Below are 17,048 nucleotides of genomic sequence, written 5' to 3'. Positions count from 1 at the left end.
TTTCTTCAATCCATTCTTCATACTAAATTTCAAAAGCATGATTATTTATGCCCCTGCTTAATTTCCTCACTATCTCAGGAAGAAGCCCAAATCCCTTAATATATTGTAGAAAGCCCTGTGTCATCTGCTATTTACTTACTTCTCTAATTCCAAACTTGTCCTTTTCCACCCCTAGCCTCTTCAGATGCTATACTTTAGATCCCTTAACTCATTTCAGCTCCTTGAACACACCCTGCTCGCTCTCATCCTTTGGCCTCTAGTGGGCACTATGGTTTTCCTCCAAGGACCTATTTTTCCTCTCATCTACTGGATGGAAGCTTGATTTCTAGGCACTCTTGATCCCAGTTCCAGAAGAACATTCTGACTAACCAAACTATTCAATGGGACCCCATCTCCCATGTCCAGTTATTGATTCATGGGTAAGCACATGACCTAAGTTGGTCAGTCATAATGAATCCCAAGTTTTTTACTTGATGATGAAAGGGGGGGAAAAAAGTCTTTCTTTTCATTTTTGGCGTGAAGCCTAAACTGATGTCGTAATTTTGCTACCACGAGGAGATCCAAAATCAGGACAAAATCAAAGCAGAGGAAAGCAGAGTCAAAGAATCAGAAGGATATTGAACTAGAACCCTGATAAAGCTACATCTGAAAACTTACCTGGACGTTTTAGTTACGTGAACTAATAAACTTCTATTGTTATTAGACTGTCTGAGTTAGGTTACCTGAAAAAGAAATCCTGACCGAAATAGGAAATTTTGCTTACTGATTCCTCTACCTGCAATGAGTTTCTCTTGTTTCTTCACCTAGTTAACTCCTATTCATTCTAATCTGGTCTCAGTGTAGATACCAGCACCTGCATAAATCTTGTCTACACTGGTATAGGTGCCCCTTCTATGTATCTTCACAGCACCCTGAATCACCTCAATCTCAATAATTTATAACTGTTCGTTCTTCTTGTCCCTTAAGAGATTAAAAGCTCTGTGAGTTTAGACGCCATGTCTTTGGTTATAATTGGTGGGTTTTTTTTTTTTTTTTGGATTTTAATATACTTCCCAGTACAGGGTACATGCTTCATAACTATCTGTTGAAATGATTATAAACTAACATTTATAGAGTACTGTCACTATGTCAGGCATTGTGCAAAGATCTTCATGTATCTTATTTAATTACTACATGTGTATGTACAGTTATTATTAACCATTACTATTTTATAGATGATGAATTGAAAATTAGGGGGTGAACTCCATGTTCACACATCTAGCCAATGTTAGAGCCAGAATATAAAGCCAAGTAGTCTGTCTGTATAGAGTATGGTCTTAGCTGTTAACAATAGACTGCCTCCATAAGAATTAAGGGGTCAATAGAAATCATACTTAGAACTCTGCTTGTCTTACTCTCTTCAGTGTTTTCCCAACATTCCACTGTTGAAAAACACCTTTCAGCCCTCTTCCCAAAGCTCTCTTTGCCAGATCAAAACCATGGAGAACAGTGATCAAGGTTTCAGCATAAGGAGGAATGGGGAAAAAATGTGATTAGATTCTTCACTTTTGGTGAAATATTCCACCTCGTCCATCCTGAGCTTAAGTGTAACCTTAGTGTTTGCAATGCTCTGTTTTAATGTAGCTCCTTCTTATTTTTTTACCCTAAGAAAATTTAGGACTAACTCCAATTAAGTTGTTTTGAGAAGGAAATTTTTCACAACTGTGAAATTTCAGAGCATTGAACTAGTTTTGGACAGCATTATGACTGCATAACATTCCTGACATAACTCAATGTTTATTTGTAGAAACTAATGCCCCAGAATATTCTCATGGGACTTGAAGTCTCCCCTTTGCTCTTTTTCCCTGGTTGGCAATTCTTAATATCCATTATCCAACTATAATGATGTAAAGTAGGATGTATTCTTCTTGTAAAAAAAAAAGTGATGTGCAACTTGACTCAATTTCTCTAGTTAGTATATTAATACTTGTTTTAGGGTAATGTATTTGAGTACTTACAGCATGCCAGGCTTTGAAGAAACAATGCTTGAAACAAAGTCCCTGCCCATTTAATAGGTGTAGCCTCTAATTCAAATACTCTACAATTTTTAGACCACCATTTGAGTGATTATTCTAGGTTTAAACATATTTTTAGCTGAGTTAATCTTTAAAATTTTTTTTAATTAGCTTTTTTTCCTTATTACATAAGCAATACATGTTCACTATAAAAAAATTAGAAAAGCATGCAAACAAAAAGAAGAAAATAAAAATAACCTATGATCCCAACACTCAGAGATAATCACTTTAATTATATTGTGGATGTTCTTCCAGACTTGTCTTCTGCATAAACACACCAACACACTTTAAAACACACACACACACACACACACACACAAATATGGGATTTTCATCTGCATCCTCTTTTGTAAATTGCCTGTTTTATTCAACACTATGTGGGGTGGCACTACTTTGGGGTATGACGGTAAATTTAGTAGATGAACTCTGGTAAACAGGCTGTGAACTGCCTTTATCTGCTTTTAGTAGAGGATCCACAGAAGCATGGTACCTTTCACATTTTCTTCCTTCTGATATAGAGGAAATCTTGACTCTAATAAATCCGACAAACTTACTTAAGCTCCACAGACAAACCTGAAAGAATATTTTGGATAATACTCAAGAAAAAGTGTAGTTTTTGAAAGTTAAATGTAAAACTGAAGAAATGTATAATTGAAGAAAACTGAAATCTGAGGACCTATATCATTTTGATTACTTAAATACACAGATCGAATGTACCAGATTCCTTCAATCAACCACCCAACTCCACGTAGATTCTAACTACAAACCATCAAAACATCGTAGAAAAACTGGGGACAGGGGCATCAATTTCAATATATGCAGATAACTGGCTCAATTATTCACCTTTTATTTACACAATTTGCATGGTAAAAACACAGACCTACTATGTCCTGTAAAAATAAATAGATAAATAAGTAAACCTTCCCACATTACAGTCAATGATTCACATCATGTTTCAAAGGATTTTAAAAATAGTTGGTGTGTGAAGGGCATCTGGAGATTTAAGCTTTCCCCACTGCATGGTTCACTGCTAATATATCTGGGATATATCTATATTGGCACAAACATAACTAGTGAAATAATGTTTCAAAGATGACATTTTTAATGTGGGAGAGAAAAGTGTGACCTAATGTTAATTACAGATGTCAATTATATTTGTGTTGTTTAGGGAACATTATGTCATTGGCAGTGTATTAAAAGATGGGCAGCCATAATTTGAAATCATTTTGGCAAGCTACTGTCTGTAATGGAAAGGAACAGTGGCTGCCATCTACTAATCTCCCAGGGATATCAGAAAGCTTAGTAGCTCTAAAAATAAATTGCATCATTAGAAAAAATAAGAATCTATGAAAAACTATATGAGCAACTTGTGATGATTTCCACTAAGACAGAAAAAGAACATTGGGTGATTCTATTGTGTTTTTTTTTTCAAACTTAAGGAGGACGGCCATAAAGAAGATGGTGACCAGCTGTTCCTCCGGGTTATTGCAGGAAATGGCTTAACTTGCAAGATAAATTTAAGTTGACATAATGTAAGAACTTCTTGACAGCATCGAATTTTAACCACTTAAAATAGGCTCCTAAGGACAGCTGAGGGAAATGTCTGCTTTGAAAATCTTTAACGTTGTGATTATGATAAGCATTACAATTGGCTGCTGGGTAAGGTCCCATTTAGAAGGAGAGAGCCGGTTTTGGGCAAGATTACCAAATGTGTCCGAAACTTTTCCTGCCCTACCTTTCGGCATTGTCTCACAGAGCCATTCCAGAAGATTCTAGTCAAATCACCTATTTATTTTTTAATTCACTTAACAGTATGGGCTGCCTACTCCTTGCTCCAGTATGTGGAGTGTATTAATTTATTTGTCCAAAATGTATAGGTGTAATATTTATGCATGGATCTTATGGTTTTGGGGGGGGTATTTTTTTTGGTAACTGTTATTTTTTGTCCTTTCAAATAATAGATATTATGTATATGGCACAGGCATCACAACAATATGGGGTAGCAATGGGAGAAGATAAGAATATACAATGTATTTCTTCTGACACTGTGGGTTAACAGGTAATGTTCAGACCACAGTAGGATTTCAAGCAATATCCAGGAATAGAAAGAGATAATCACTTTGATAAATTAGCATCTATTATAATTTAAAAGTTTATATCTGTTGTTTTTAGTCTTTTTTTTAAGAAACCCCCCTTGTAATAGAGTCAGATGTAAAGGAGACCTCACATAATATAAAAGCTATTCTAATAATAATGCCTAATTACCAAGATGATGACATCACCAGAAACACACATATACTTAAAGGTACATGTGAGATGTATGTGAGCACGTAAGCATTGGGCTCTTAAATATAACAAAAATTTAAAAAAAGAATAATTGAAAAACTGGTAGTTATTGACAGTCTCACAAGATGAAGTAATTGAAGTTCCAACATTTAAAAAATGACATATAATGGGTGGTAGCTTAACAAGAGGAAAGAAAGAAAGAAAGAGAATGAGAAAGAAGAAAGAAAGAAAGAAAGAAAGAAAGAAAGAAAGAAAGAAAGAAAGAAAAGGGAGGAAGGAAAGAAGAAAGAAAGAAAGAAAGAAAGAAAAAGAAAGAAAGAAAGAAAGAAAGAAAGAAAGAAAGAAAGAAAGAAAGAAAGAAAGAAAGAATCGTGAAGAGGGGAAAAGGAAATTACATAAAATCAATTAATTCCATTTGAAAGGGAGACTATACTACTCAGTGTTTCAAGATTCCTTCTGGAAGCAGTGAGGCTCTCTGATTCCCCGTTTCTTTATATCATGAAGTCGATTCTTTCAGGCCTATTCAGCCTCATCAAACTGGGTCTCCCACTGAGAAACATCATTAAGATGGCAGCTCCCCCAATCTTCCACCTGAGAAATGGCTGCTGAATTCACAGATTTTCATCCCCCACTGCACTCCCTCATATCCCACCGATTTCAAAGGGAGCCGTGTATGTCGAAGACAGATGCAGAGACACAGAGAGGGATGTTTGGACCCTTATATTCCTAAAAGCGAACCAAGTTGTACAAGGAGGTTCAATATTTTTCTACATAATTTAATCGGGGGGGATTGTACACAGCACAAGTATTATATTTACCCAGAAAGACTGCCTTAATGATTCATTGTATTCTTTTCATTTATTAATAACCTTATATACCGATAGAGATATGTATATCCTTTTCTTAAATTATGTTGTCTGTGTTAATACATACGATATAGGATTCTTTTGCCTGCATGTTCATGTTTGGCTTCCACAGCCAATATCCATAGACTATACTAGAACATGTAAAACATTTAAATTCCAAAAAAATAAATAATGTTATACACTGAACATATCCTTTCTTATATAATATTGCTGTACTTTATGCAACAGGTGTAATCCTGAACATTTTGGTAATGATTGATTTTTTTAAATGAAAAATCTGTTCTAAATGACCTCATCGACCCATGTGAGATGGCATTTCAAGGAAATCTAGGTTGAATCTTTTTTAAAAAAATAAATAATCCTTTGGAAAAATAAGAAAACACCCCTGTGCAATAGTTAATATTCTATGTATTTGCTTATTATATTTTCTCACAGTGGTATACACTTGAACATTTTTATACACATATTTATATGGCTATTGTCAGACATTCATTTGATAGGCATCTACTGACCTTACTAATTTTTCATTTTTTTAAATGTCAGTGTCCCACATTTGGGTCATATTACTTAAGATACTCACCTGCCAATATGTTCTAAGAGATCCTTTTACTTGATTCGCTTTTGTGTCTCTCTTAATGGACAATCCATACAATACACTTGATATTTGTTTTTAAAATTCAGTGCATATAGCACTGTTAATACAAAGCTTTCTTTGGCTAAGGATTAAAATCAGTAAGATTAGGGGCACCTGGGTGGCTCAGTCAGTTATGCGTCCGACTCCAGCTCAGGTCGTGGTCTCACGGTCTGTGAGTTTGAGCCCCGTGTCGGGCTCTGTTCTGACAGCTCAGAGCCTGGAGCCGACTTTGGATTCTGTGTCTCCCTCTCTCTCTGGCCCACCCCCTCTCACACTCTGTCACTCTCAAAAATAAATAAACATTAAAAAAATTTAAATCAATCAGATTAAATTCTCTCATCTGTATTACTAATTGAAGAAGGGAAAATATGTTTTGTTTCTTTTTAAACATTTCTTGGGTGTTCTATGTTGAACACCTACGACGTTTTGTCTCTTACTCAGTTTCATTATCCTTCCCTATTAAATGTCTGGACATTATAATGTATAGCTTTTCAATAATAGGCATAGATTTTTGTGCATTCTGCTATGCAGGTAATCATGAATGCTTTCTTACAAACTATCCAAACAGTACAAAAGACTTTTGAGTCTTTGCACCTGCTCCTTTCCCAACCTGAAACACTCTTTTATCGCATTTGAGAGAGAAATGTTTTTCTCATTTTCAGTGAGACTTTCACCTTCTCTGAGACACCTTCACTGACCACTACCTAACATTATATTATGTATTTATATCGTAATTGTCTGTTCCCAACAACAATGTGAGCCCTGACAGTGTGGTGGAGGGGATGGGGGAGTAAGGGGGAGAGTATCAGTCTATTCACTGCTGTGTCCCTAATTCCCAGAACATAGTAGTGCCTTGCATGTATTAGACACATATCAGTTTTAGTTTGATAGATGAATTAATGGATTAATAAATAAAATGAATGCATTTCAGTTTCTAGAGAGTATTACCACAATAGAATACATGGACTTCAAGTGATTAACTTTTTCAACCTAATGCCATAGATCTTAAGTTCCTAAAAACACAGGTTATATACAGTAGGTATTCAGGTAGACCTTGTACCATCCGCGTGCTGTCACATGGTTCCAAGTTCAGCACAATCACCAAAAAGTCACTTGAGATCAGTGTCTCCAAACCAAACGATGCCAGGTCTGAAACGTCAAATGTAAAACATATATTCCGAGGTAAGGGTAAATCATATATGTTGCTGATTCAAATCGCTGTCTTTAATTGTCTTCAAGTTTATAGTTGTCGGCGAGTCCCTTTCGCAATTGAAATAGTTGCACATATCTCATCCAAGGATCTCTGTGAATATTCATGAATTTAAGATTTCAAGCAGGATGAAGAGCATTCAGATGAGTGACAGAAATGATTTTTAGGTGAAAATATGGTACAGCTGTCTAACTCTGAAATATCTCATTGAAACAAATAATCCTTATAATAAAACTTTGTAACCATTAGAATTGTCCAAATATGAAATAGCTTTCCCAGAGTGATAGTCAGTGTCCCATTTCCAAATTATATAATCATAATTTGAATCACTATATTTTGAGACACGGTAAAAGCAATCATTGAATCTAAGTGTTGAATTAGACCAAAGGATGATTATTTTATCAGAAAATTATGTTCTGTGGCAGACATTCTTTAGGATATTAATATTACAGAAATTAAAATATATATTTAATATGTCATTAAATACTTTGGGGAAGCTTCTTTTTGAAAATTCAATGAAATAGTTGTTTGCTTACTGTGTGATGCCTCAGAGCCACTAATATGCTAACATGCATTAAATAGTTCCCAAATAAGAATGTACTGTGCATAAAGTGTTTCCCAGACATATTGACCACAGATTCCAGTTTGCAGAGAGTATCTAATAACAAAAGTATTTCAAAACACATCTTTTGGATGATACTGAAGTTGATGATTCTAGATCACTTAGAATTCTGTTACTTTAACATTCTGTTAGTAGGTCATTTTTAAAGTCCAGACATTAGAGCCCAGAGCGCAAGGTGGATTTAAGCAACTCTATCTATGAACCATCCATCTCATTTCCAACCCAGCCATTTTAAGTTTTATCCCTTTGAAGTATTGGGTATTTGCCTAAGAGTTTATTTGAAAACAAAGACGGTTTGACAGCTTAAAATAAACACCCACCATCTGTAAATATTGTCTTTCAAAATCATTCAACAAAATTGTGTTTACTTGTCATGATAGTGTCAGTTTATGTGCACACTATCTTACCTGCAAAAAAACACATATATATGAGCTATCGAGCTTTTCTTCTGAATAATTTATGTTAAAATATCTGCTTTACAGGGGCACCTGGGTGGCTCAGTTGGTTAAGCATCCAACCTCAGCTCAGGTCATGATCTTGCGGTTCACTAGTTCAAGCCCCGCATAGGGCTGTGTGCTGACAGCTCAGAGCCTGGAGCCTGCTTCAGAGTCTGTGTCTGCCCTCTCTGACTCTCCTCCGCTCACACTGTCTCTCTCTCAAATGTAAATAAACATTAAAACAATTTTTTTTGAAATATTTGCTTTACAATCTATATCCAGAACATATTGCTTCATGTATCTTTCCTTAAACTAATCATGGTTATTTAACCACATTTATAACCTTAAATTTGGTGACAAGAATATCTTAATCTTAATTATAATAAGCATAGGGGTGCCTGGGCTCAGTAGGTTGAGCGTCCCACTTCGACTCAGGTCACGATCTAGTGGTCAGTGGGTTTGAACCCCACGTCGGGCTCTGTGTTGACAGCTCAGAGCCTAGAGCCTGCTTGCATTCTGTGTCTCCCTTTCTCTGCCTCTCCCTTGTTTGTGCTCTCTCTCTCAAAAATAAATAAATGTTAAAAATCTTTTTAAAAATAAGCATATTGGTCATTAGACATATATATAGTGTGTTTCAATAATGTATATATTAAACTTACGTAGTGTATTTCAATAATGCATATTATTGAAACACTTCCTTACATGTTACAAATTTAAGACATCAAGACAAATCTCACTGCAAAGTTTCTCTGCATAGGTGACAAATTAAATATGTAAAGTTATTAAAACCTGTAAAATGAATTTTACTTTGAGTAAAAGTTACTTTTAATGTCAAACTGCTAATTAAAATAGAAAAACCAAATAACAATTTTCGAACAAATGAGTGAGAACATGCAAAATAAAGCAACAGCATTAGACCATGCACAATCTACTGTTTCAGTATCCCCAGACCTTACCACAATCCAGTCCTGAGGGGAAAAAAAAGGCTAAGTAAGAGAAACCAAATTCATATGATAAAAGACAGAGTCTCAAAATAAATGGTAAATGACAAATGTGAATTTTGAAGTACCTTGGAGTAAATACAGAAAGTGTATTCATGCCATCACTACTTTGTAAAAATATGGATATTGGGAATAATAAATACAATGATGATAATTAATGACAATTAGTAAATTAAATGCTACATAAGCAGAAGGTTGAAAAATTGTATGAGCCAAAAGTCTCCACAAAAACAATATAAAATGAATAGGTAAAAATCCATTATAAATAAACCTTCTGTTCCCTAGCATTTGCCCTCTGGTTTGTAGGATGGTATTTACACTTGGTGGCAAGGCTGTGACACAGCCCTAGCAATGTAACACCTGGAAATTACACAAATTTCAGTATACTCAACACCCAACTCAAGTAAGAAGGGGTCCCTGCCAAATCACCAACTCCACTGAACACTTTCAAATAAGAAATAAGTGGTTTGGTAATGTGAGGCTTTGCTTTTGCTTTTTCTTTAATAAAGTGGTCAACAGAATGCTATTTGTGCGATTTATAGTTTCCGAATCAGTGTGAAAGAAATAAGGTTAAAGGTATGTTCAAAATATAGTTTCCGTTTCACTCAATCCAATCAGGAACCGAGAGCTTTTAATTCAATGGTTATTTATCTACAATATCATTGTATTTATGGTTAAGATTTTGCCAGCGTTTTTATCCAAGTAATCTTATTTTAATTTTTTTAACGTTTATTTATTTTTGAGAGAGAGAGACAGAGCATGAACGGGGGAGGGTCAGAGAGAGGGAGGCACAAAATCTGAAACAGGCTCCAGGCTCTGAGTGGTCAGCACAGAGCCGGACGCGGGGCTCGAACTCACGGACCGCGAGATCGTGACCTGAGCCGAAGTCGGACGCTTAACCGACTGAGCCACCCAGGCGCCCCTAAGTAAACTTATTTTTAATAATCTCTACACCCAGTGCGCGGCTCAGGTTCAAACCCACAACCCCAAGATCAAAAGTCACGTGCTCTACTGACTGATCCAGCCGGGTGCCCCTCAAATCATCTTAGTTTAAAGAATAAAGTATTGTGCCTCCAATGAATAATGACAAATTTAAACTTTAGATATTCAAAGTTTTTTTTTTAACCTGTAGATTTTCTTTAATTCACAGACATTTAGGCAAAAAAAGTTCAGTTTGAGATGCACTTAAAATGGGAACCATACAAATATTTGCTAATCTTTCCTCAAGGAAAATTATCTAATGTAGGTTAGGTATACATTGCAAAATATGCGATGATTTGTTCATGCTTCCTCCGGAACTTCTTTTACCACAATATGTCAGTGCTATCCACAGATTCATAGAGAAACGTGTGGGGGAAGAGAAAAATGTGGTACAGGCTTACCCTTAAACCATTTGGAGCATCCACTGTCTCAATCTGCCTGGCTCTGGTTTAGTCGTTCTCTGCCTTAACCTTAGATTGAATCTGATCCAGGTATGATCTAGGGTTGATGGAAGGGGTTAGGAAGAAGCTGAAAAGGTAAAGAGAATAAAAAAGAGAAAATTGGCTGATTGTCTTCCTTTGACAATAGCTTCAGGAAAGCTAACAAGGCCTTAAGTTAGCTCAAGACACTAGTAAGACACTAGTGAAAGCAAAGAGCTTCCTAACTTCTCTTCTAAAACGTTCGAACTATTCAGAAATCAACTAGACTCTATATCCAGCTAAATGATACCAAAAAAGGCCTAAGCTCAATTCATTATTCTTTCTCCCCCCATTTCCTTTCGATTCAGCCCGGGATCAAAAATCTCAGGCTCCATTACCCATCCAATACTCAAGAAAGAATGATACCCGTTCACAGAAATTGAAATGTATGGAGACATACACAGACATCACTGCTACAATTCAGTGTTAGTGTTTTGGATACTGTCATTGATTTGAGTGGGGATGACATTGATTTCCAATCTTTCCACTAATAATAAAAGGTGCCATTAATGGAGGTCTGCTTATCATTTGTCTGTTTATTTATATATAAAAACAATTCCTTTAAGCTAAAGGCGATAGCAGAAGAACTCCAACCTGAATCACATTGATCCTATAACTACCAGTGCACAGTAAATCAAAACATTAAAAAGCATGTTAAATTAGATCATAGGATTGCAGTCAACCAAATGCAAAATGTGAATTCTACAGACACAAAAATCAGAAGAAAAAAAAAAAAAAGAAAAAGAAAGAAAACAGTCCTATGCTAAAACAAACTTAAGATATATATAAATCAAATGCAATTTGTTTTGATATTGACTCAACAAACAAGTCATAAAACATAGTTATGGGGCAGTAAGGGAAATTGAATGCTGAATGTATACTAGAGAGTTATAACAATTTTTAAATGTTAAGGCATGATGATGTTACTGCGATTATTTTCTTAATCCTAATTTCTTAGAGATCTATGCCAAAGTTTCGGTTTTAAAAATGTGATTTCAGATTTGCTTTAAAATAACTCATAGGTGAAATAAAGTTGACCAATTATTAATATTAGATTATAAATAATATGTGTTGACTATACTTTTCTGTCTATTTGGGCTATGTTTAAAATTTTCCACAAGAAAGATTTTAATGAATAAATAAAGGTGATGCTCGCATGTGTGCGTTTGTGTTTGTGTGTGTGTGTCTTCGAATGTTCAAACCATTTTAACTGACTAATCAACAGCTAAGCCGAGAGTTTCTTTCTCTACTGTAAATGAACCAATTTCTACAACAGCTTTCCTTGTAAAATTTACTTGGCCAAATCAGATCTAAATTAAACACGCAAATGTTCAAAGGCCCCGATGCTGAGTATTGGCTCATAGAGATGAAGCAAAGAGGAGGACGGGTGACCAAAACGTATGACCTAAGTACAGGTTTTATGAGGTGAAGTTCTGTTAAGAATGCAAATATGTAACAAACCTGTAGCAAACATCACACTGAAATGTAAAAGACCGAAGTGTCTTCCCCTGAGATGAAAGCAAAAACAGGACACCTGCTATCACTACTTCAAATCAGCATCGTACCGGAAATCCTAACTGGTACAAGAAGGTCAGAAAAGCTAACTTAACAATATAAGAATTGGAAGGGAAAAATGTAAATTTTTATTAACCATGGATGACATACTTGTTTATGGAGAAGATATTTAAAAAAGAGTATAAATAGGGGCGCCTCGGTGGCTCAGTCGGTTGAGCGTCCGACTTCAGCTCAGGTCACGATCTCGCTATCTGTGAGTTCGAGCCCCGCGTCGGGCTCTGGGCTGATGGTTCAGAGCCTGGAGCCTGCTTCCGATTCTGTGTCTCCCTCTCTCTCTGAGCCTCCCCTGTTCATGCTCTGTCTCTCTCTGTCTCAAAAATAAATAAACTTAAAAAAAAATTTTAAAAAAAAGAGTATAAATAAATAAATATATCAAGCTCTCTGTTTACAAAGTCAATATACAAAATTAACTGTATTTGTATATACTAGCTTTCAATTAGAAAATGAAACTTAGGAAGTTATAACATTTGTAATTGCATCAAAAACATAAAAATCCTAGGACTAAATTTATGGAAAGGCATGCGTCATGCTATAGTGAAACATAGAAAATGTTAAGCACAATTCCTTTAAATAACAACAGGAAGTACCATGTTCATGCGTTAGGCTGCTGATTCAATATTGTAAAAATATCAATTTTCCCCCAATGGGTCTGTCTGCTCAAACTAAATACCTATAAAAATCTCAGGGTTTATTTTAATTAAAAAGTCAATTCCAAAATACATATGAAAATGTAAAGGAACAAGGACATCCAAGATGATCTTGAAGAAGTACAATATTGGAGGACATTCACAGCCAGATACAAAGACATATTATAAGCTACAATGATCAAAATATTCAGTATTGGTTAAAAGACAAGAGGACCAATGAAAAAAAACCAAAAGTCCAGAAACAGACCTACATATATTGTGAATTGATTTATGATGAAAGGGGTATAGCAATGCAGTGAGTTAAAGATTATATATTTGTTAGTAAATAATGCTGGATCAATTGGATGTCCATATAAAAACGAGTGACTTGACCCCTTACCTCATAGCATACTGAAAAATCAATTCCAAATATTTTGTAAATCTAATGTAACTACAAGAAAATACATTTCTTAGAAGCAAACACAGAAGCCATCTTCATGACCTCTGGTAAGCAGCACACAAAAGCATGAACCATGAAAGAAGAAAAAAGTGATACATTGGACTATAGTAGAGTTAATAATTTTATTTTTCATCAATAGAAACAATTAAAAGAGCAAGAAAACAATCTAAAAAGTGGGAAATTATATCAGAGAGTGTTGGGGAAGGTTATCAAGAGGACATGACCATTAGTTGACTGGGAGCTGTATCTGGGCAAAATTGGAGGCCCCTCACCCTCTTTGCTGTCCTTGGAACGTGGGTTCTGCTTGCCTTCTCTGCTCCCAGAAGCTGCCCCGAGAACACCTGAGATAGTGATGTGCTGTTGAGACCATCTGGACAGTATATGCAATATGACTAAACCATTCTATATAAACTTTTAAAATTTGGCATGCAGTTGTGTAGATTACTGGCCCTTCAGCTGCCCAAGTCAAACCTTGTATGTAAGTTCCCTTGTTTATTAAACCTGCCACCAACCAATCTGGAGCGACCTCTTTCCCCAGTATCTCCTTTCCCTGCCTGGACGAGGGCCAGTTTGTAAAGCAAGAGAAAAAGAGAGAGAGAGAGAGATACAGAGATCTGACAATGTGTATTTGCCCCAAATATGTAAATAACCTCTACAAATCAATAAAAAGGTAAAATCCAGTTAACAAATGGAAAAGCATGTTGACCAGGCACTGCTCAAAAGAGAATAACAAAAGGCTGCTGAACATTTAAATGGGTGTTCTAACATTGGCCACCAAGGAAATGCGATTGTAACTAACATAAGTTGCCACAACACGCCCACGGGAGTAATCATAACATCAGGGGTTGATGAAGATGTGGGGCAAGTGGACTTCTGATACATTGCCATTAGGAGTGTAAATTGATACAGCCCTTTTGGAAAGCAGTTTGGAAGTGTCTGCTACGGAACACATACAACGTCTACGACTGAGCGCTTAACTCTCCATGGATATCCATGTACACCAAAAAGTGCATCCAAGAATGTTCGGAGCCATGCTATTCCTGACAGAAACAAAGGTATGGCAACCAAAAGGTGCAAAAGTAGAATAAATAAATAATGATGGTATGCTCAAACAATGGAATGCCACATAATGATGAAAATAAATGAATCTCCCAAACTTAATGTTTGTGAACAGAAAAAGCCATCCATCACATAGTGAAGTATACACAATATGGTTTCATCTATGTAAATTTAAAAATTAGATATAACTGATACATGGCATTAGAAGGCAAGATAGCATTTACAGTGAAGGGTGGTAATGACTGGTGCTTTTGTGTTCAAGTGATGATTTTTTTCTTGATCTGAACCTTGATTGTGTATTTTCCTTATTAAGAAAAAAAAACTACCCAGTAGTGCAATTATTATTTGTAGGCGTTTCTGATATGTATAAAACACTTGAAAAAAAAAGTTTAATTCTTTTTTTTTTAACATTTATTCATTTTTGAGACAGAGAGAGACAGAGCATGAACGGGGGAGGGGCAGAGAGAGAGGGAGACACAGAATCGGAAGCAGGCTCCAGGCTCTGAGCCATCAACCCAGAGCCCGACGCGGGGCTCGAACTCACGGACCGTGAGATCGTGACCTCAGCTGAAGTCAGACGCTTAACAACTGAGCCACCCAGGCGCCCCAAAAGTTTAATTTTTAAAAATGGGAGTATTGTTGCAAAGGGCCACTACACATACCCCTATAAGTAGTAGTCAATATTTGAGGCATGATAAAAGAACTCTTGTAGTTGCAGGAAGTCTGGATCACTTGAAGTTCTAAGGCCCTCCAACTAGTTCCATGAAATACTTGGAAATAATCCTCCATAGTTTCGCTAAAACCATATATACAGGCACTATCAAAAGTGACTGATGGGTCTTACCTATGATACCACTAGTTACCTATTCTTTTTGTTCTAATTTGCGTATACATATAATCTATTTTTCAGGTTGGAAATATTAACGAAGAAAAAATTACTTTCTTTTTAGATCATTTTCCTTTATTTACTCTACCAAATTTATACGTATATACTTCATTTTTGTCCTATGCTTATGTCTATCCTCTGAAACATTGACTATGCTCATTGATCCCAGTATCCAGAAACTTTTGGGACTACCTCCATATAAGGTAAAAAGATTTTCAAAAGCAAGAATACATTTGGGGGGGCAGGTACTAAGTTCTTTACTTTTTTTTTTAATATGAAATTTATTGTCAAATTGGTTTAAGAATACATTTTTGAAGTTAGACCAATCCTTGTGCAGACAACAGGGCACTAATCTGTGGTGGATCTTCTTGTGGTGCTTAAGGTTAAGCCCTGCATTTATAAGGCTGTGAATTCCCTTTACAGATAACTGTTCTCCTGGGGTTTCTCCTGTCATTAATCAGTTTCATTTATTTTTTTTAATTTTTTTAATGTTTTTTTTTTGAGAGATACAGAGACAGAATGCGAGTGGGTTAGGGGCAGAGAGAGAGGGAGACACAGAATCCAAAGCAGGTTCCAGGCTCTGAGCTGTCAGCACAGAGCCGGACTGGGGGTTTGAACCCACAAGCTGTGAGATCATGAACTGAGTAGAAGTGGAAGGCTCAATGGACTGAGCCACCCAGGCACCCCTAATCAGTTTCATTTCTGATCAGAGAGCAAGCATGGATTTAGATCAGGCATAGTACTGTTTCCAGACTTCCTAAACTTTAGTGATCCTTCCATTTCTAGTCTAAGTATTCCGGATATTATATGATTAATTATTTCACCATTTCCTACCTTCAAATTTTTTTAGGGTTTACATTTAAAGATATCCTGGGGCGCCTGGGTGGCTCAGTCGGTTGAGCGCCCGACTTCAGCTCAGGTCATGATCTCATGGTCTGTGGGTTGGATCCCCGTGTCGGGCTCTGTGCTGACGACTCAGAGCCTGGAGCCTGCTTCAGATTCTGTGTCTCCCTCTCTCCCTGCCCCTTCCCCCGCTCATGCTCTGTCTCTGTCCCAAAAATAAACATTAAAAAATTTTTTAAAGATATCCTACTTTGGTATAAATTTGTTTTCTTTATCAATAAGCATAGAAACCTACAGATATGTGTATAAGACAAGTACTCCACAAATGCAAGGTGTAATTGCAACATTGTTATTTAGAAAGTGTCTGTTGAACATTCTCTTTGCTACTGAACACTGAAGACAATCCATATACGTCCATTTAGCTTTTTTGTTAATGGCTTTTAGTGAATATGAGTTTTGTTAATAATATGAGAAATATATGTTTTTCCTTAGTGGTGAATAAAATATAATATCTCAAGCCATACATGAAAATGAACCTTTTAACTTTGACATTACACTTCATGCTTTTTTTTTTCTGGCTGTTGGCATTCAAAACTAAAAGAATATGGAAAATCAGCATTAAATATATATCCTAATTTATCTCATTGAGGTATTATTGGTAGAGTTACTATTTTAAGAAAAAAAATCTTAACCCTCTCTTTAAATTTTCTTAAAATGTGGAAACCCTAAATTGTATAGAAACAAATAGGTAGTGTTTGTTTCTTCCAGTAAGTATGTGGTTTGATTTCCCAGAGGGCACATGGTGAGTGCAGGAAGGAAGTGAGGCAAGACTTTGTGGGAATTATCTGAGCCTTAAAGAAATTTAGAAGGTTTGGAAGTTAAATAAGGTTCAAGTTGGTTCTTATTGTGTATGTCTAAACTGTTTTGCCCTTCCTTGGTGAAGTGCCATAAAGTCAGGTGTGAATAGACTGTGAAATGGGCTTTTCTTGTGCAACAAGCTTTAGCCAAATGGCGATCCCCTTTAAACAT

General features: G+C 36.0%; 1 long non-coding RNA gene across 2 annotated transcripts in view; it reads right to left on the bottom strand.

Moving 5' to 3' along the window:
* Nucleotides 1-17,048, bottom strand: part of LOC128314048 (uncharacterized) — a 96,755-nt gene that overhangs the window by 64,216 nt on the left and 15,491 nt on the right. For both annotated transcript variants that reach the window (XR_008295396.1, XR_008295397.1), the window contains exon 4: nt 10,493-10,619. This is a non-coding gene — a long non-coding RNA (uncharacterized LOC128314048). The remainder of the gene's footprint in view (nt 1-10,492; nt 10,620-17,048) is intronic.

Source organism: Acinonyx jubatus, chromosome C1, assembly GCF_027475565.1.
Source record: "Acinonyx jubatus isolate Ajub_Pintada_27869175 chromosome C1, VMU_Ajub_asm_v1.0, whole genome shotgun sequence".
Taxonomy (NCBI): domain Eukaryota; kingdom Metazoa; phylum Chordata; class Mammalia; order Carnivora; family Felidae; genus Acinonyx; species Acinonyx jubatus.
Note: the sequence above shows the minus strand (reverse complement) of the source record. Positions and strands in the feature narration are given on the sequence as shown.